The sequence below is a fragment of the Abrus precatorius genome, unplaced genomic scaffold (genome assembly GCF_003935025.1).
Source record: "Abrus precatorius isolate BTA unplaced genomic scaffold, Abrus_2018 Scaffold1, whole genome shotgun sequence".
NCBI lineage: Eukaryota > Viridiplantae > Streptophyta > Magnoliopsida > Fabales > Fabaceae > Abrus > Abrus precatorius.
Genome location: NW_020874291.1, coordinates 6,558,073 through 6,578,452, shown reverse-complemented (window position 1 = coordinate 6,578,452; position 20,380 = coordinate 6,558,073). Strand labels below are relative to the sequence as shown.

The following is a 20,380-nucleotide window of genomic DNA, read 5'->3' as shown; positions in this document are numbered from 1 at the left end:
TTGAGCCTCTGAAACAAAAGGTTGCATGATCTTAGTTGTCAAATCTAAGGAAGATTTGATGGTTCGGAGAAGGTGTGACCCTTCGCTTGCCTGAACCCCTGGCTTCTATAAATATGTGGTGGACCAATCTTCAATTCACATTTTTTGCTCTAGACCGAAGAGTACCTTTTGTGCATTGCCTTCCACGATTTTCCATAGTTATTTTCTTCAAACCGAAAGGTACGCTTTGCTTCTTTCATTCCTTTCTTTTCCTGTTATCATCATGGCTAGTTCAATTGTGTGGGAAGACTCCCTGTCAGATCATGTGAGGCTGACTAATACTGCCGAGGGTGGGGACCTCGTGAATGATAGAAGGTTTGAAGAAGTTTTTTCATAACCGAATAGGGATAGTTCTGAGGTTAATATTAGGGAGGATGAAGACAATGTCGAATCGTCCCATGCAGGTGTTGAGTCGGATGAACCTCTTCCGGGTGCGAGCCCCCTAAGAAAGAGACATGTTTTCTCCCCATGTTCGATACCTAGATATGAATGGGTGCATGATGAGGTGGCCGCCTACTTTTCTCGCTTCTAGAGGAATAAACACATTCAATCTTTTGTAGATAACTTTGACATATCCTTGTGGGAGGGTTCAAATCCGTATCCTATAACAATAAACACCTGTCGAGGGGATGGATCTGACCACCCAGACTTTGTATTTCTAGGGGAAGATGTTGAAATGGTTGACACCTTCTACGTGTATGAGTATATGTTTAGGGAGTTAGGTATTAGACTCCCTTTTGACGACTTCCAAATGGGAGTTTTAAGGGTGTTGAACGTTGCACCTACTCAACTGCATCCAAATGGGTGGGCGGCCATGCAAGCGTTCAGGATCCCTTGTAAATTTCATTATATAGAACCTAGTGTAGGTTTATTTCTTCATTTTTTTTTATTCGTTCGTCTGATAAGGCAAGATGGGTGTCTTTAATAAGGCAGGCCGAGTTGCTCCTATTCAAACCTTACACTTCGTCTTTTAAGGGTTTCAAAACTAGTTACTTTAAACCATGAACCCTATAGGTAAGAAATATTTTTTTGATAAAGAAAATTGACCCCTCTTTCCTTTCCGTTGGACTCGGGTACCTCATTGATATGACATTTATCCCAAGGAAATGTTGTCGGCTGAGGAGTTGTCGGCTCTGGAGTATATAAAGACTCTGCCTAGGGAGCTCCCTGCCCGCTCCTTTGTTCTATTGTTGAAGTCCCCCCAACCTCGGTTGGATATGGATGGTATGTTTCATATTTTTACTTTTGTTTCCTTTAAGCGCTGGTTTATATTAATTCAACTTGTTTGCATTTTAGGAATAATGGCATAAAGAGGAGCTAGTTTGGGTTATCGACACGGTCTCAAGCTGAAGGCTCCTGAAGGTACTCCAGCCCACGCTCACCGACACCCAATAATAGATCAGTTGCCACCTGTAGCTGAAGCCCGCTCCCCTCCTCAAGATCCTGCCCTTGCCGAAGGTCGATCAAAGAAAAGAAAAGACAAAGGCAAGGAGAAGGAGTCAAAGAAAGAAAAAAGACCCAAGCATGCTCGTGACGTTGGGTCAAGTGGTCGGGGGAGTTCCTCTGCTCACACCGTTGCCACCTGACACTATATCTGAATCTTTCTTTGTTGAAGGTTTTCGGGTCAACCAAATGGTATGTCCGGATTCCATATCAGAGTCGAGACAAGTCCTTATAAATAAGCAGACTGATGAATCCACATTTTACTAGATTTTTATACATCATTTATTACTTCTTATAGAAAAGAATAGACTTAGATAGTGTAAATAAGATGAACATTCCAATTATGCTAAATAATATAGGTTTCTTAGTTTTTGGTTAATTTACATTGATTTAGATAGTTTATTTTACATGTTTTAATCATTTGAATAATGTAGCAGGAATCCCTAAGCCTATTTTGAAGAATTATTAGATTTTGAGGAATTTGAGGTGAAAGTAACTACTTTCAAGATTGATAGTAACCACTACAGCAAGCTACATTCAGCAAAGGGACCAAAGTGATCACTTTCAAAGTTACAAGTAATCACTCCAGAGAGCTCAGAATCCACTAAGCGGCTCGTAATCACTTTCAAAGTTGAAAGTGATCACTCCAGAGAGTGCAGAATTTCAAGAGCTGTGCGTAAACACTTTCTAATTTTATAGTGAACACTCCAGAGAGCCCAGAACTCACTAATGCTACGTGTGTTTACTCCGAAGATTCATAGTGATCACTTTGGAGGGCGCCTACCTTAGTATAAATAGATTTTTACCAAATTAGGGTTGGAACTTCTTACATTTTTCATACCTTTTCTCTTCCTTACTAAATTAGGACGATTTTCTAGAGCTTAGGGCAACCGTCCAACCTAAGGTTTGGTTTCTCATTTCCCTTGCTTTTTGCATTTCCAACTTGCGTTTTTGACCCCCATTTCCATAGAGGTCTAAATTTTGTGTAATCCTTGATGAATTCACATTGATTCTTGAGTTCTTTGATTTTAATGATAATATAACTCCTTTCTTTACATGAATTACTTTTTTCTTGTCTCTTGAATTGAATTAATGGTGAATGAGGGGGATATTGCTTAATTAACCCTAATTCATTTTAAGGAGATTCTAAACTAGGGATTGCTTAATCCTAGGTTTAATTCTAAGGTTGCATAATCTTGGGATGAGGGATTAGAGCCTAACAAATTGCGTAATTTTGTTGGGACCATAAGGTTGATTTTCCCTTGTTAAATTAACCTAATTCATGGGAGAGAGGATGTGTAATAAAATTTGAGTGGAATGAGGATAGAATCTATGTGGGTTAACCAAGAATTGCTACTTTCTATTGTTTTAATTAATTAAACTTGTTTGCTTGCTGTTCTTTATATTGATTTGAAATCACAAAACCCCCCATTTTAATTGTTTGTTCAGTTAATGCCTTCAACATGTTTAATGAAGATTAATAGCCAATGTTCACGGGAGACAATCTAGGGTAACCCTAGTACTACATTAAGTTGTTTAAATTTTGATGAGGATTTGCAACAAAACTTTTAAACATAACGACAAATCAATTCGATCATCAAATTGGCGCCGTTGGTGGGGAACATTGGTGTTGATTTTTCATAAACATGTTATTTGCTCTGTTTTCATTTTTGTTTTTTTGCATGTTTAGTGAATTCTCTTTTAACTTTTGCATTGTGAATACTTTAGTATAGTTGTAGTTTCATAGGTAAGTAGAGATATCTTGCATTTAGGTAAAACCAATTGTTGTTTTCTGCATTTTGTGAATTTTGATTTCCGCACTTTAGTTTGTTGCATTGCATTTTCGTTTGTTGCATAATTGCCCTATTTCTACTACATAATTCTGCATAATTTAATCAATAGGACCGCACACTCTTTTGTTTCATTTTCACTGCACATTGTATTTAATTTTTTTACATAATAGTTTCCTGCATAATCTGCACTTTAGTACTTCATTCATTCAATTCTTTTCAATTTCCATAGCTAATTCCTAATGAATGACCAGATCAAATTCGGGAGATTTATATCCTCCAGATACTGAAATTGATAGGACATTCCGTAAGAATCTTAGGAACCTTAATAGACAAAACTCTGCACATAGTGAAGAATCATCTTCTCCATCTTCCATATATTCTTATCTGCATTCTTTAAATTCTGAGCCTTTAGAAATGGCAGAAAATGACCTGACACTTAAGGAGCTTGCTGCACCGAACGTGACTTACCAGACTTTGTGCATCCAATACCCAGATGTGGATGCCCCTTTTGTTCTTAAAACTAGCCTAATCCATCTTTTGCCTAAATTTCATGGTCTTGCAGGTGAAGATCCACAAAAACACCTCAAAGAATTCCATATTGTTTGCTTTAAAATAAGACCACAAGGTGTGCCTGAAGAGCATGTGAAATTGAAGGCTTTTCCATTCTCTCTTATGGATTTGGCTAATGATTGGCTGTATTATTTTCCACCTGGCTCTATTACAAGTTGGGATTCCCTCAAGAGATTGTTCCTGGAAAAAATTTTCCCTACCTCAAGGGCCGCCTCAATAAGAAAGGAAATATGTGGTATTAGGCAGCTGGAGAGAGAAAGTTTGTATGAATAATGGGAGTGTTTCAAGAGACTTTGTGCTAGCTGCCCCCATCATCAGATAAGTGACCAGCTCCTAATCCAATACTTCAATGAGGGCTTACACCCAATGGATAGGAGCATGATCGACGCAACTAGCGGAGAAGCCCTAGTTGATAAAACTTCCGCAGCCGCTAGAAACCTAATTGAGAAAATGGCAGCTAACTCTCAATAGTTTACTACAAGGCAAAATTCTATCATGTCCAGGAATATCAATGAAATTCAAACTTCAGATTCACACAAGTTAGAGCATAAGCTAAATGAGTTGGCTTCTATAGTAAAACAGTTGGCATCCATCCAAAAGAATTCTACTGCATATACACCTCTGCCTCAATCCATTCCAGCCATGCTTTGTGGGATCTCTTTACGGATCACTTCACTGATATTTTCCCCACATTGCAAGAAACTGAACCTTCAGAAGGTAATCCTCAAGCTTATGCTGCTAATATTTTTGCTAATAAATTTCCTTTTCAGCCCGCAGCAACAACAAAGCTGAGATTTATCTTCTAATAGATATAATCCCGGTTGGAGGAACCATCCTAGCTTAAGGTGGGGAGGAAATGCACAGCATCAAGGCTCTAGCCAACCAACCAACAACCATTTCCAACCGCATCAAGCTAGACAAAGCAAGCCATATTCAGTCCAGCAACATCACCATCCATCATCTCCATCTCAGTAGCACCATCAAGCATCCTCTTCACTGGCTCTTGCACCACAAAAGAGTGAGTCATCCTTGGAAGACCTTGTGAAGCAACTCACTATGAATAATCTCAATTTCCAGCAATCGAGTCAGGCTTTCCAGCAAAACACTCAAGCAAGCATCAAGACCTTGGAGAATTAAATGAGTCAACTTGCTTCATCCCTGAATCAACTTCAATCTCAAGGTTCAGGCAATCTCCCTGCACAAATTGTAACAAACCCAAAGAATGTGAGTGTCATTACCTTGAGATCTGGTAAGGTGATACAAGAGCCAGAGATGCCTAAAGAGAAGAATCCTAGTTGCACTTTAGCTGCAGAAGGTGGAAAAGGAGAGATTAAGAGCCAAGAGCAGCCTGCACCTATGCCCACACCATGTCAACCAAAAGTGGTAGACAAAGAAGAGAGGTCCATTCCTATTCCCTTCCCTTAAAGAATGGTTCAGCCCAGCAAGAAGCAAGAAGAGGTTGACAAAGAAATTCTGGATACCTTTAGAAAGGTTGAAGTCAATATCCCCTTGCTAGATGCTATCAAGTAAATCCCAAAGTACGCCAAATTCCTTAAGGACTTGTGCACTCATAGAAGGCTAAAGGGTAATGAAAGAGTGAACATGGGGAGAAATGTATCAGCCCTTTTTGAGAGGTAGAAAACTTCCATGCCTGAGAAATGCAAAGATCCAAGGACGTTTACTATTCCTTGCATTATAGGTAACAATAGGATAGATAATGTCAGGCTTGATTTAGGTGCATCTATTAATGTTATTCCTTTATCTATCTTCACATCTTTGTCTCTTGGACCATTGTAGCCCACAGGTGTCATTATCCAGCTGGCAAACAGAAGCAACACTAATCCAGCCGGCCTTGTGGAGAATGTTCTAGTGAGAGTGAATGACTTGATCTTTCCTGCTGACTTTTACATCTTGGACATGCAAGAAGAAGAGCCAATAAAAGAAGCTGCACCAATCATCTTGGGAAGGCCATTCTTGAAGACGGCCAGGACCAAAATTGATGTGCATGCTAGAACTCTCACTATGGAGTTTGGAGAGAGTGTGGTTCGCTTCAACATACTAGATGCTATGAAGCACTCACCTGAGGAGCATTCAGTTTTCCACATTGATGTTCTTGATAGCTTGATAGATGATAATTTTGTTGAATTTTTAGGAGACTCTTTCGTTTATTTTTCTGATTGTGTAGATACCATAGATACTAAAATTTGTGAATATCGTACTAATTCATCTTTGTGTGATATTTGTATTGCTAATTTTCTGGATTTAGATTTTGCAACTTCTAACATTAATGACATTGAAAAGTCAAAAGGGATAGAATGTGGTTCATTGAGTACATCAAGTATACTTGAATCTAACCCTTATGATTTAAATGTTGCAGAGATCATTTCAAATGAGAGTGCTAAACCACCTCCTTCAGTTGAGCAGCCTCCCACCTTGGAGCTTAAATCCTTACCTGAGCATTTAAAATATGCTTATTTGGAAGCAGATGAGAAGCTCCTTGTGATTATATCCACTGATCTTGATAAGGACTAAGAGGAGTAGTTGCTCGATGTGATCCGGAAGCATAGAAAGGCTATTGGATGGACCTTGGCTGACATCCCTGGAATAAACCCTTCCCTGTGCATGCACCGGATTTTGTTGGAAGAATGATCCAAGCCAATGAGACAGCCCCAGAGGAGGGTAAATCTGATCATATTGGAGCTGGTGAAGGAGGAGATCACCAAACTACTCCAGGCAGGCATCATCTTCCTGATATCAGATAGCACATGGGTGAGTCTAATGCAGGTGGTGCCCAAAAAGTCAGGGATTACAGTGGTGAAGACTGAGAAGGATGAGCTCTTGACCACTAGAGTGCAGAACAACTGGAGAGTCTGCATTGATTACAGGAAGCTCAACCAGGCGACCAAGAAAGACCACTTTCCTCTACCTTTCATTGATCAAATGCTGGAGCGCCTGGCAGGTAAATCTCACTACTGTTTCCTAGATGGATTCTCTAGTTATTTTCAAATATGCATAGCTCCTGAGGATCAGGAGAAGACCACTTTTACATGCCCATTCGGTACATTTGCATAAAGGAGAATGTCATTCGGGCTTTGCAATGCTCCCGGTATATTTCAAAGATGCATGCTGATCATATTTTCTAATTTGGTTGAGCATTGTAGTGAAGTCTTCATGGATGACTTCACTGTTTATGGGTCATCATTTTCTGCATGCTTAGGAAACTTGGATATAGTTTTACAAAGATGTATAGAGACTAACCTTGTTCTGAACTTTGAGAAATGTCATTTTATGGTTAGGCAGGGGGTAGTCTTAGGACATATAATATCTGAGAAGGGAATTGAGGTAGATCCTGCTAAGCTTAATGTCATTTCGCAGCTTTCTTACCCCTCTTGTGTGCGAGAAGTGCGTGCATGTCTTGGCCATGCAGGTTTCCACAGGCGCTTTATCAAGGATTTTTCCAAGATAGCCCTTCCTCTTTCTATGTTACTGCAGAAAGATATTGATTTTGAGTTTGGAGCCAAGTGCAAGGAGGTGTTTGATCACCTAAAGACAGCCTTGACCACAACTCCCATCATTCAGCCACCAAACTAGACACTTCCATTCGAGCTCATGTGTGACGCATCCAATTTTGCTGTGGGCGTTGTCTTAGCACAGCAGTTTGGTAAGGATCCACATGTCATTTATTATGCATCTAGGACTTTGGATCCTGCACAGAGTAACTATACCACAACTGAAAAGGAACTATTGACCATAGTATTTGCTTTAGATAAATTTAGATCATACTTGCTAGGGTCAAAAGTTGTGGTGTTTATTGATCATTCTGCTCTTAAGTTTCTTTTGAAAAAGACAGATTTGAAGCCAAGGCTAATAAGGAGGATGCTTCTACTTCAAGAATTTGATTTGGAGATAAAGGATAGAAGTGGAGGACAAAATTTAGTGACAGATCATTTGAGCAGGATAGAGGGAGTCCCTGAACTCACTCCTCTAAAAGATGATTTCCCTGATGAGCAACTACTAGTGTTGTGTACTTCAAAGTTGCCTTGGTTTGCTGACATTGTAAACTTTTTAGTTGTAGGAGTTTTTCCAATAGATGCCCCAAGGAGTAAAAGGGAAAAGACTAAGAATGATGCCAAGCATTACCTCTAGGATGACCCCTATTTGTGGAACTTCTATAATGATCAAGTGATTAGGGGGTGCATTCCTGAGGAAGAAGTTGCGTCAGTTTTGCATTTCTGCCATGCATCCACTGTAGGAGGCCACCTTGGGCCCCAAAGGACTGCAAGGAAAGTACTGGATGTAGGTTTTTATTGGCCTACAATCTTCAAGGACTCTTGCCAAGTGTGTTCTACATGTGAGAAATGCCAAAGAACTGGAAGGGTAATCACCTTAAAGCATGAAATGCCTTAACAATCCATTTTATATTGTGATGTATTCGATGTTTGGGTATAGACTTCATGGGTCCTTTTCCTCCTTCCTTTGGTTTCTTATATATTTTGCTTGTTGTGGACTATGTCTCTAAGTGGGTAGAGGCTAAGCCCACAAGAACTAATGATTCAAGAGTGGTTGCATATTTTGTGCGTACTCATTTATTTTGTAAGTTTGGAGTGCCTCAAGCTTGATTAGTGACCAGGGTACCCACTTCTGCAATAGAACCATTGAGACTCTACTGAAAAAGTATGGAGTAGTGCACAAAGTATCCACACCTTATCACCCCCAGACCAATGGGCAGGCTGAGCTCTCCAACAAAGAAATTCAGAAAATCTTGGAAAGGATTGTTCAACCAAATAGGAAAGACTGGAGCAAGCGTCTTGATGATGCTCTTTGGGCTCATAGAACAGCATACAAAGCTCCTTTGGGAATGTCACCTTACAGAATTGTCTATGGAAAAGCCTGCCACCTCTCAGTGGAAGTAGAACATCGTGCTTATTGGGCAGTGCGAGCTTGCAATATGGACCTAGACAAAGCTGGGGAACAAAGGAAACTGTACTTGCAAGAATTAGAAGAACTCCGCCTTGAAGCATATGAAAACTCCAGAATTTATAACGAGAAAACAAAGACCTTTCATGACAGAAGGATAGCAAGAAAGGAGTTTTTCATAAGTCAAAAGGTTTTGCTGTTCAATTCCCGTTTGAAGCTCATGCTTGGAAAACTCAGATCTAGGTGGATTGGACCTTTCATTATGACTTCCATTTCTCCCTATGAAGCAGTGGAGGTGAAAAGTGAATCCATAAACAAGGTTTTTAAAGTGAATGGCCATCACCTAAAGCCTTTCCATGGGAATCCTACACTTGAGTCTAATGTGGAGGAAGTTTTCCTAGATCAACCTCCAGGTTCTTGATTCTAAGTTCATAGTGAACACTTCAGAGAGCCCAAAATTCACTGATGCTGCGCGTGTTTACTCTGAAGATTCATAGTGATCACTTTGGAGGGCGCCTACCTTAGTATAAATAGATTTTTACCAAATTAGGGTTGGAACTTCTTACATTTTTCATACCTTTTCTTTTCATTACTAAATTAGGATGATTTTCCAGAGCTTAGGGCAACCTTGGGTGATAGCCAAGGGTCCAACCTAGGGTTTGGTTTCTCATTTCCCTTGCTTTTACATTAATGCCAATGAGTTTTCTACATTTCCAACTTGCAGTTTTGACCCCCATTTCCATGGAGGGCTAAATTTTGTGTAATCCTTGGTGAATTCACATGGATTCTTGAGTTACTTGATTTTAATGATAATATAACTCCTTTCTTTACATAAATTACTTCTTCCTTGTCTCTTAAATTGAATTAATGGTGAATGAGGGGGATATTACTTAATTAACCCTAATTCGTTTTAAGGAGATTCTAAACTAGGGATTGCTTAAGCCTTGGTTTAATTCTAAGGTTGCGTAATCTTGGGATGAGGGATTAGAGCCTAATAAATTGCATAATTTCGTTGGGACCATAAGGTTGATTTTCGCTTGTTAAATTAACCTAATTCATGGGAGAGAGGATGAGTGTTAAATTTTGAGTGGAATGAGGATAGAATCTATGTGGGTGAACGGAGGATTGCTACTTTCTATTGTTTTAATTAATTAAACTTGTTTTCTTGTTGTTCTTTATATTGATTTGAAACCACAAAATCCCCTATTTTAATTGTTTATTTGGTTAATGCCTTCAACATGTTTAATGAAGATTAATAGCCAATGTTCACGGGAGACAATCTAAGATAACCCTAGTACTACATTAAGTTGTTTAAATTTTGATGAGGATTTGCGACAAATCTTTTAAACATAACGACAAATCAATTCAATCATCACAGACCTATAGGACTCGCTGGCAATGGTATTGCGAATTCCAGGCTTGGGCCATGGCGATGGTACGCAACGTTGCTTTGGAACCCCTGCAGGAGTTTGAAAGGGTCCAAAGCCAACTCTCTTCCTCTGAACAGGCGCTTGCACAGAGTGAAGAGGTCTGGTCAAACTTGGTCGAGACCAATAAGTCATTGGAGGAAGAAGTTGTTCAACTGAAAAAGCACTTCTATATTATGGGGAATCGGCTGTGTGCCACCAAGGAGGCGCTAGAGGCTAAAAACTTGGAGCTTAAGGCCAAGAGTTTGGAGTTGGAGGCTAAGGGCTTGGAATTGGACAAGGAGAAGCAAAAGTCTGAAACCGAGCTGAACGCTTTGATCGACGAGAGTAATATTAAAATCGTTGTGGAGCACGAAGCTGATTTCAATCATGTTGTCTGCCAAGCTGTTGAGTTCTGCCAAATCCCCTCAGGCTTCAATTTTGACCTAACTAGGGACTTCTTTGGTGGGAAGTTCCTACCATATGATGAAGTTGATAAGGAGGTGGAACCCGATGCCTTGGCACCAAGCCAACTCTTGAACCCCGTTAAAGAGGATGCCCCGACCCATCAGGACACCGAAGGGGGGATGTAGGTTTTTGTTCTCTTTTTTGTAAACAGGAGGCCAATAGTGCCTAATTTTTTGTAATGCTTATCGGCAAATGAATACCAATTTTTTTTTTTTGTTTCCTTGTCTTATTATTAGCCAACTACTAATATTTTTATGAACAACAATGACTTCAATCAATTAGGTAGAATCAATTAACTGATATAACGAAATCTTCTGATAATATCGAATACTGAATAGAGATTTTCTTGCTAAGGTATATAATAATTGATTCGTCCTTTACCGAATAGAGGTATCCGGGGGGGTAATTGAATATTTGATACATCCTTGACCAAACAGGGGTACTCGGGAGGGTACTATTTATTCCTTCTTGGCCGAGTAAGAGTATTTGGGAGGAAAATTTAATAGTTGATTCGTCCTTGGCCGAGTACGGGGTACCCGGGAGGGAAATAATTAATTCATCCTTGGCCAAGTAGAAGTACTTGGGAGGAAATTTTAATAAATGATTCATCCTTGACCGAGTAGGGGTACTCGCTAGGGAATTAATTAATTCAACCTTGGCCAAGTAGAAGTACTTAGGAGGAAATTTTAATAATTAATTCGTCCTTGGCCAAGTAAAGGTACTCGGGAGGGAAATTTAATAAATGATTCATCCTTGACCGAGTAGGAGTACTCGAGAGGGAATGTTAATAAATGATTCATCTTTGACCAAGATAAATGATTCATCTTTGACCAAGTAGGGGTACTCGGGAGGGAATTAATTAATTCAACCTTGGCCAAGTAGAAGTACTTGAGAGGGAATTTTAATAATTTATTCGTCGTTGGCCGAGTAGAGGTACTCGGGAGGAAAATTTAATAAATGATTCATCCTTTGACCTAATAAGGGTACTTGGGAGGGAATGTTAATAAATGATTCATCTTTGACCGAGTAGGGGTACTTAGGAAGGAATTAATTAATTCAACCTTGGCCAAGTAGAAGTACTTGGGAGGGAATTTTAATAATTTATTTATCCTTAGCTGAGTAGAGGTACTTAAGAGGGAATTTTAATAAATGAATCATCCTTGACTGAGTAGGGGTACTCAGAAGGGAATTTAAGTGAGAGTCAAGATAACCAAATAGCTGTAGAAGAAGTATTTTATTGATAATGTGCCTCGTTAAAAACCTTTCCAGGAAAACCCCTTTTCACATTCTTTTAAGAGGACAAAACCTGGGTAAGGAAAAGAGTGCACTGATTACATATTACCAATATCTAACTGAAATAATGCTTTAAATGTGTGCTGTTCCAAGTTCTCGATATTGTTTTCCCTTCGAGTGTCTCTAGCTTGTATGACCCATTGTCTAGCCGTGCCATTACCCAAAAGGGTCCTTCCCAATTAGCAGCCAACTTCTCTTCCCGTCAGTCCTGACGTGCTTCTCCTGTTACTCGCCACACCAAGTCATTAACATAGAATTGTCTTGGGTTAATTTTTGAATTGAACTTCCTTGCCATTATCCTTTTGTTGGCCTCAGCCACTATCGCTGCTTGATCGCGTACTTCATCCAATAATTCTAGGTGGATGGCTAGGGATTCGTCGTTAGCTGATTCGTCAAAGTGTTGTCTTCGAAATGATGGCTCTCCAATCTCGACCGACACCATGGCATCAGTACCATAGGTTAACCGAAAAGGTGTCTCCTAGATGGTTGTTTGTGGTGTACATCGATAAGCCTATAAGATTTCGGGTAATTTTTCTGCCCATTCTCCTTTTGCTGAACTCAATCTTCGTTTAAGTTCATGTAAGATGACCTTGTTTGTAGCCTTGGCCTGTCCATTAGTTTGAGGATGTTCAACAGATGTGACTCTGTGTTTGATTTGAAGCCCTTCCAAAAATTCATTAAATCATCGATCTGTGAATTGTAAACTGTTATTTGTGATTAAGGCATGAGGAAGACCGAAATGAGTGATGATATTTTTCCAAGTAAACTTTTGTACATTGTTGGCCGTGATGGTGGCGAGTGGCTATGCTTCAATCCACTTGGTAAAGTAGTCCACAGCGACAATCAGGAATTTACATTGCCCTTTTGCCAAGGAAAAAGGGCCGAAAAGGTCCATTCCCCAAATGGCAAAGGGCTAGGGAGCACTGATGAGATGAAAGGTGTTGGCATGTTGGTGTATGTGAGGACCATGTTGTTGACAGAGAATGCATTTCTTTACAAAGATGTCGCAGTCTTTGGATAGTGTCAGCCAGAAGTATCCGGCTCTCAGAATCTTAGCTGCCATGGTTTGTTCACCCAAATGGGTACCACAAATGCCTTCGTGAATTTCCCTCATGACATAACTGGCCTAATCCTCATCAAGACATTTCAACATGGGTGTTGAAATTCCTCTTATATATAGTTCTTTATCGGGAATGATGTACTTGGCTGCCTCCATTCTTATTTTCTTAGCCGAGGCCGGATCATTTGGCAGGCTGTTGTCAGTAAGATACTGGATAATTGAGGTCATCCTATTTTAAGGCATATTTTCTATGTCCATGCACTCTTGTTTAAAAATGCTTGGTTTAGGGATCTCCTGATGAATCACACTTTGTAATTGCCCTGGTTTCCTTTGGCTAGCCAGCCTAGCAAGCTTATCGGCTTGTACATTCATGGTCCTCGGTGTGTACCGAACGTGTACCTCGTCAAATTCCTCTTCCATATTCTTGAATTCCTGGTAGTATTGGAGCATAACCGAGTCCTTCACCTGAAAAGTTCCATTGACCTGTTTGGCCACTACCTTAGAATCACTCTAACAAGTGATGCGTTTGACTCCAATTTCCTTTCTCAGCTTGAGGCCAGCTAGCAGTGCTCATACTCGGACTGATTGTTGGATGCTTTGAATCCAAACCGAATGGATTGTTCAATCATTATGATGTTCGGTTCTTCTAGTATAATTCCTGCTCCACAACCTTGTCAGTTTGACAATCCATCTACATGTAGGTTTCACATATCTTTGCTGGTCTGCTTCTGGTGGTGAACTCATTGACAAAATCTGCAAGCACCTGAGCTATAAGAGGGCGTTGGTTTTCAAAATGGATATCAAATTGGGATAACTCGATTGTCTATGCCACTAACAGACCAGCTAACTCTGGTTTTCTCAAAATTTTGGCCATTGGGCAGTCGGTACATACGACAACCCAGTGGCTTTAGAAGTAATGTCTTAGCCGACGAGCTGTGTGTATTAGAGCCAACACTATCTTCTCCATCAACTGATATCAGGTTTCGGCACTTTGGAGCGCTCGGCTGATGAAGTATATTGGAGTCGGTTCAGGTGTTTCTTGTAATAAGACCGAGCTAATTGCATTTTCTAATACAGCCAAGTAAATAATCATATCCTATCCTGGTTTTGGTTTTATCAAAAGAGGCAGTGCTGCTAACACGTTTTTATACTGGAGAAAGGCGGCCTCGCATTCATCGGACCAAGCAAATTTTTGTGATTTCTTTAGCAAATCAATGAAAGGCCGAGACCTTTCTGCCATTATGGGCAGAAATCTGGCGAGGGCAGCAATCCGACCGGCAAGTCTTTGGATCTCCTTGACATTCTGAGGACTAGTCATTTCAATGATGGCTTGGCACTTGTCAGGATTTTCCTAGATCCCTCTTTCTAACAGCATAAACCCCAGGAATTTGCCCCCGGCTACTGCAAATGTGCACTTCTCAGGATTAAATCGCATCCTATGTTGCCTGGCTTCGCCGAATACATCGTTTAGATGAGCGAGATGGTGTTCCAAGGAAAATAATTTGACCACCATGTCGTCGATGTATACCTCTATGGATTTCCCTATTTGTTTTTCAAAAATTTTATTCATCAGCCTTTGAAAAGTTGCCCTTGCATTTTTCAGACCAAAAGGCATTACTTGGTAACAGAAATTCGCTAAGTCCATGATAAATGCTGTCTTTTCCTCATCCGGGGGATACATTCAGATGTGATTATATCAAGAGTATGCGTCCAAGAAACTAAGTATTGTGTGGCCGACTGCACCGTCCACTAAGGTGTCGATGTTTGGAAGAGGATAAGCGTCCTTTGGGCATACCTTGTTGAGGTCCGTGAAGTCAGTGCACATTCGCCATTTGCCATTGGCCTTTTTGACCATGACTACATTGGCCAACTAGGTGGAGTATCTTACTTCTCAGATAAAGCCAACTTGTAGCAGTTTGCTAGTCTCCTTCTTGACCGCTTTCGCTCAATCACCTCTAATCTTCCTCTTTTTTTGTGTTATCGGTCTCGCTCCCCTGTAAATTGACAAATGATGACAAAAAAATCCAAGGTCTATTCCTAACATATCGGAGGCCGACCAGGCAAACAATTTGGCATTTCTTATAAATACATTCTGAAGATTCATCTGGTCTTCCTTAGACAAACCAGTTCCCAGGTAGGTAACCTGTTCGGGCTTCTTTCCTAGCTGGAAAGGTTGCTTGTTTTCATTAGGCTCAACCCGACATCCCTCATCTATTCTTGGATCAAGTTCGATATCCAGATCCGCTCCTGACCGAAAGGATACTATGTTAACATCTCGTCTGCTCTCCTGAAGTGGCTTTACCCGTAGGCTTGCAAAATAACACTCTCTGGCCACCTTTTGGTCAGCATGAATGGTAAAAATTCAGCCTTTGTCAGATGAAAATTTCATAGCCAAGTGAGGAGTGGACACTATGGCTTTCAATTTATTGAGCGATGGTCGACCGAGTAGTATATTGTATGAAGTGTTTGCATGCACCACCAGATAAGTGACCTTGATGCATTTTCCTTCGTTTTTTGATCTGAACAGGGTGTAGAGATTGATACAGCCACGTGTCTCAACTCGTTCTCCCAAAAATCTGACTAGTGGCTCATGATACTCTTTCAACTGTTCCTTTAGTAACCCCAGTTGTTTGAACATACTCAAGTACAGGATGTCAGTCGAGCTCCCTTGGTCAATTAGGGTTTTTCAGACTGTGCAGTTAAGGATATTGACACTTTTGACCATGGGATCATCCTAAACCGGATCCACTCCTTGGAAATCTTCATCAGTGAATGTGATGGAAGGGATTCAGATTCTGCTGCCTAATGATATGTTATTCACAGATTGAACCTATCTCAGATGCCTTTTTCTAGCTGAGTTAGTCGGTCCTCCTCCAGCAAACCCACCAGCTATAGTGTTGATAATCCTCTTGGGATATTTTTCATGCTCATCATATCGCTTGACGGGAGGTTCTCTTGACCGGCTACATTGTCGTTCAGGCTTATTGTCATTGTATCTTCTTAGTGGGTCAGGGTAACGGTCTCTACTTCTTTCAGAATGACCGAGGGGTTTTGTCTATACAAAACCCTGCAAATTCCCTTCTTTAATCAAATCCTCAATGTGGTCCTTCAGGGCTGTGCATTCCTCGGTGGTGTGCCCTCTATTTCTATGATATCGACAAGACTTGGATTTGTCTGCCCGAGGGGGGGTGTTGGCACCCCTAGGCATGGTCAGTATCTCTGTTGCCAGAGTTTGGTTGAGCACCCTAGATCGATTGGTATTGAGGGTTGTATAAGAAGGATACTTAGGTCTTCTGGGTAGTCTTTTAACATCACTCCTTCGATCCTTGTTTTCTTGCCTAGGTTTGAAAGCTTCTCTTTTGTCCGCTTCTTTTGAGTTGGAACCCTGTTCCAGTCGCACCTGATTTTGGTATTCGACCAGGTCTTCCATCTGCATGTACTTAGCAGCTCGGCTTCTCAGTTCATCCAAATCCATTGGTGGCTTTTTGCAAATACTATTAACGAAAGGGCCTGATTTTAGGGTTGTAGTGAGATGGTGCATTGCCACTGTTGGCTCCAAATTGTGGATTGATAATGCAACTTTGCCAAAGCGTTCCATGAATGTTCTAAGCGTCTCTCTTTTTTCCTGACGGATGTTGACTTGTGCCAAATATGTTAGAGGGTGGGGACGGCTTGCAACAAACTGAAGATTGAATCATCTGGTCAAGGTTGCGAATGAATCAATGGACGAGGGGGGTAACCTGGTAAACCAGCTAAGTGCTGGTCCCCTAAGGGAAGTGGGAAATATCCTGCATAACAAGGCATCATTTTCTGTATACAGGCTGACTTGAGTTGTGAAAATATCCAAATGTTCTCCTAGATCAAATGTCCCATCATACTTTTCTAACGTTAAACCTCTCCAGTTATCAGGTAACTTGGCCTCCAGGATAGGCTGAATAAAAGGGCTCCAACTTGAGACATCGTCCCGTTCAGTAGGGGTTCCAATTTGTGTTGTTCCCTTTGGTTTTTCTTGCAGTGCTGAGGATTCTCTCTACTCTTGAGCGGAAGGAGTAGTCTGAGAGGGTATATGGGTTTAAATTTCCTCCCTCAAGTTAGCGTTCTCCTTCCTTAAGGCCGACATCTCAAGAGCATCTCTTTCTCTCATCTCAGCCTTGAGCTATCTTACTACAAAAAAAAGGGTTTCATCTCCCCCCTTTCAGCCAAAACTTCAGGGATCAGTTGGTTAGGTATCACATCTTCCTGTTGACGAGAAGTTCCTCCTTAATAATTTTGTCCCTCCTGTTGGCTTCTTGTCAGTACCATGATGATTGAAAAAGCAAGGCAAATCGTGCCCCACGGTGGGCGCCAAAATAGTCCTGTTAGGAAAACACTAATTTTCTAATCTCTGCCTGGGTAGGATGACGTCCTTCCATATGTTGCTGACATGGGGAGGGTACGTGCAAAAAGCACTTTGATGCTGAAGTCAGGTCTCGGTTCTCTGTACTAAATACTGTTCAATATTCAAAAGTCAACCACTTACCTGTACCTCTTACTTTCCTTTTATAGGAGATATTATGGGCTAACGGGCCTTGTGGGTCAACCCTATTCTTAGCCTGATAATTAATCTGATAATATTCTTGGTTTTTTTATCTAAATAAATTTAATTGTTTATTAATTTATAATTAATGTGGCTTGAGAGGTACCCGTTCTTCGTAGGCCGAATAGGTACTCGGTTTCCTCTTTCTATGAGTAGGACCAAGTAGTGCCCTATCCGATACACAAATAATGATTAGGTCTTCCTAATCCCTCTTTTTTCTTCTTTTTCCCTTTTAAACACAATTTTCAAACATAGTATTAAAGTATGAGTTATGTCTATTATTTATGGTTTTTTTTTTTTATCATTTAAAAGTAACAAGAATTTAATTGTGAGCTGTGTCTATTATAGTTTTCCTTTTATTTATTTTTAGTTTTTAAAAATAATGAAAATTTAATATAATTAAAAAAATAATTTTCTTTTTAATTACATCTAAAAACTAAAAATAGTAAAACCTTATTAAAAATATTTGTTATATTATTATAACTTTAATATTATAAATTTATTATACTAATTTTATTTGTCACTGCCAAATTAATGTGAAAGGCTAACAAGCTCAGCATGATCAAGTTTCCCATTTCAACATGATTTTAAATTAGTTTGAATTTAGAAAAGGAGACATAGAAAATGATGAGTGAAACATTGAAACAATTAAGAAACAATAAGCAATACATGAGAAAGAGAGAGAGAGAAATAATGCAGTAGTAGAATACAAAGTCTAAGTTGTCTCAAAAAATTGAACAAGTTTCATATTTTATATATACAAAATAATTTAAAATATTATTTTAATGAATTTTATACGCTATATAGACAAATTTATCTAAAATTTTAATACGTTTTATTACTTTTTCAGTTTTACCTTCTTAAAGTACAAAAATGTTTAAAAAATAAAAAATCAGTTTCATCTTTCTAAAATGCAAAACTAATTGCATATGATAAAAGAAAAGTCTCTAAAAAATAATTTAATTTTTAAATTATTTTAATAATTAATTACTAAAAAACATTAAAATAATATATAAAGTCTAAATATTTATATTTAGTTCTTACTTATCTAAAAGAATTATCTATAGTATTTTATTTTTAATCAATTTCTCTCTCCTTTACTTTGAACTATCATCTTTACTTTTTTTTTTTTTTTACATATTTCTTGTACATTATTATAAAAATATACATATTTTAATATAAATGTATAATTTAAATATACTTTTAAAATACGTTGAAGGAAGAACGTAGTAGTAGAAAGTAGAGTTAAAATTGTCTTAAAAAAATTTAACAAGTTTCATATATATATATATATATATATATATATATTACAGTAAGTCTAAAAATTTTTACATCCAATTTAAACTTTTTATTTAACTTATATTTAACGACTAGTAAAATAATAAATTATAACTTGTTAAATATAAGTTAAATAAAAAGTTTAAATTTATTGTAAGAATTTTTAGACGTACATTACTGTAGGGAGATCTTCTCTCTCTTAAATCTCTCTTATGTTGCTAAATGAAAGGGTACCTCACAATATAGACGAGGCCTCCTTATATAGAAATTTTTAAAGTACTATTTCTACAGTTCCGGTTGGTGACTGGAACTATTCACTATAGTACCGGTTATTAAAGATCTTGGATATCAATACCGAAACAATCATCTTCATTCTGATTATCTTCAATATTGGCATCTTGGTTAGAAGTTTCTCCTTCTTCTTGGCTTTGCAATAACAGGAGAACATCTTGAAGATTTTTCTTCATTTTTTCTTTGGTGTCGCATCCTGATAAGAATGCTGCAATTTTGGATTTCTGATTAAGGAATTGAAATGTTGCTGGGTCAGCAAGATTTAATAATTTGGGATTTTTCCCAAAATATTCAGCAACTCCTTCTGGTCCGGCATGATCTGCATTGAATTGATTCCACCACTTTACAAAGGAATACCTATGCAATAGAGGGAGAGTGTCTTCATTCTCTGTCTTACCATATCTGTATTGCCATGAGAATACCCATGCCAGGGCAAAGTCAGAGAAGTATTTAAGATCTGCTGGAATTCTTGATTCTCGCAGATATCTACCTTTGTAGATTTTGTATCCTTCCTTGACAGGGGTGGGAAGGATTTCTTCTATTGGCCCAAAATAATCCCACCATTGGAGGAACCAATTTGGAAAGTCATAATTCTGATTCTTTTTAAAATATATTAACCAAGAATGTCGGTTAAGTTTATTTTGGAACCAGAAAGTTCTTGTCCAAGCGTCAATGTAATCCCAATAATTGTATCCTGCTGGATCAAATGGTTGGGAAAACTTTTTATAAGAATTTAAATTTTTTCCAAAAGCCTTTGGAGTTAAGGCTTTCAGGATCTGGATTGTCGAATGGGTTGTGACTGATGGGTCTTTGTGGTCTTTGTAGTGTTTGATGGAAACAGAATCTGAATCCACTAAGATAAACTCATAAAACTGTCTAGTTTTATTAGCCTGATATGGCCTGAAATGAAACCCTGGTGGGAAAACTTTGGTAATTGCCTTGTATGGGTTTTTGTCCCAAAATTCAGGTTCCATTTGTATAACTGAGGAGAATTTTCCTTTGGCTATATAATGGCTTGGACTTGAAGTTTTTTGTTTTCCTTTTTGAGGGTCAAGGGTCCCTTCTGGTCTATTGGTTATTGTTTTCTGGGTTTGGTTGAAGGACTGGATTATAGTATTTAGGCTGGCTAAATCTAATTCCATTTCTTCTTCAGAGGCAATGTCTGCCCAAGATTTATTTGGTAGGCTATTCAAGCTTCCTTGTTGGACAGCTAAAAGCGTACTAATTGGGAGAGCATAGTCTGCTT

At 39.0% G+C, this 20,380-nt stretch overlaps 1 non-coding gene across 1 annotated transcript; it reads right to left on the bottom strand.

Moving 5' to 3' along the window:
- Nucleotides 1-4,060: 4,060 nt before the first annotated feature.
- On the bottom strand, nt 4,061-4,165 carry LOC113861723. Its single transcript, XR_003504319.1, has one exon. It is a non-coding gene; the product is annotated as a small nucleolar RNA R71 (small nucleolar RNA).
- Between the last annotated feature and the right edge of the window lie 16,215 nt (nt 4,166-20,380).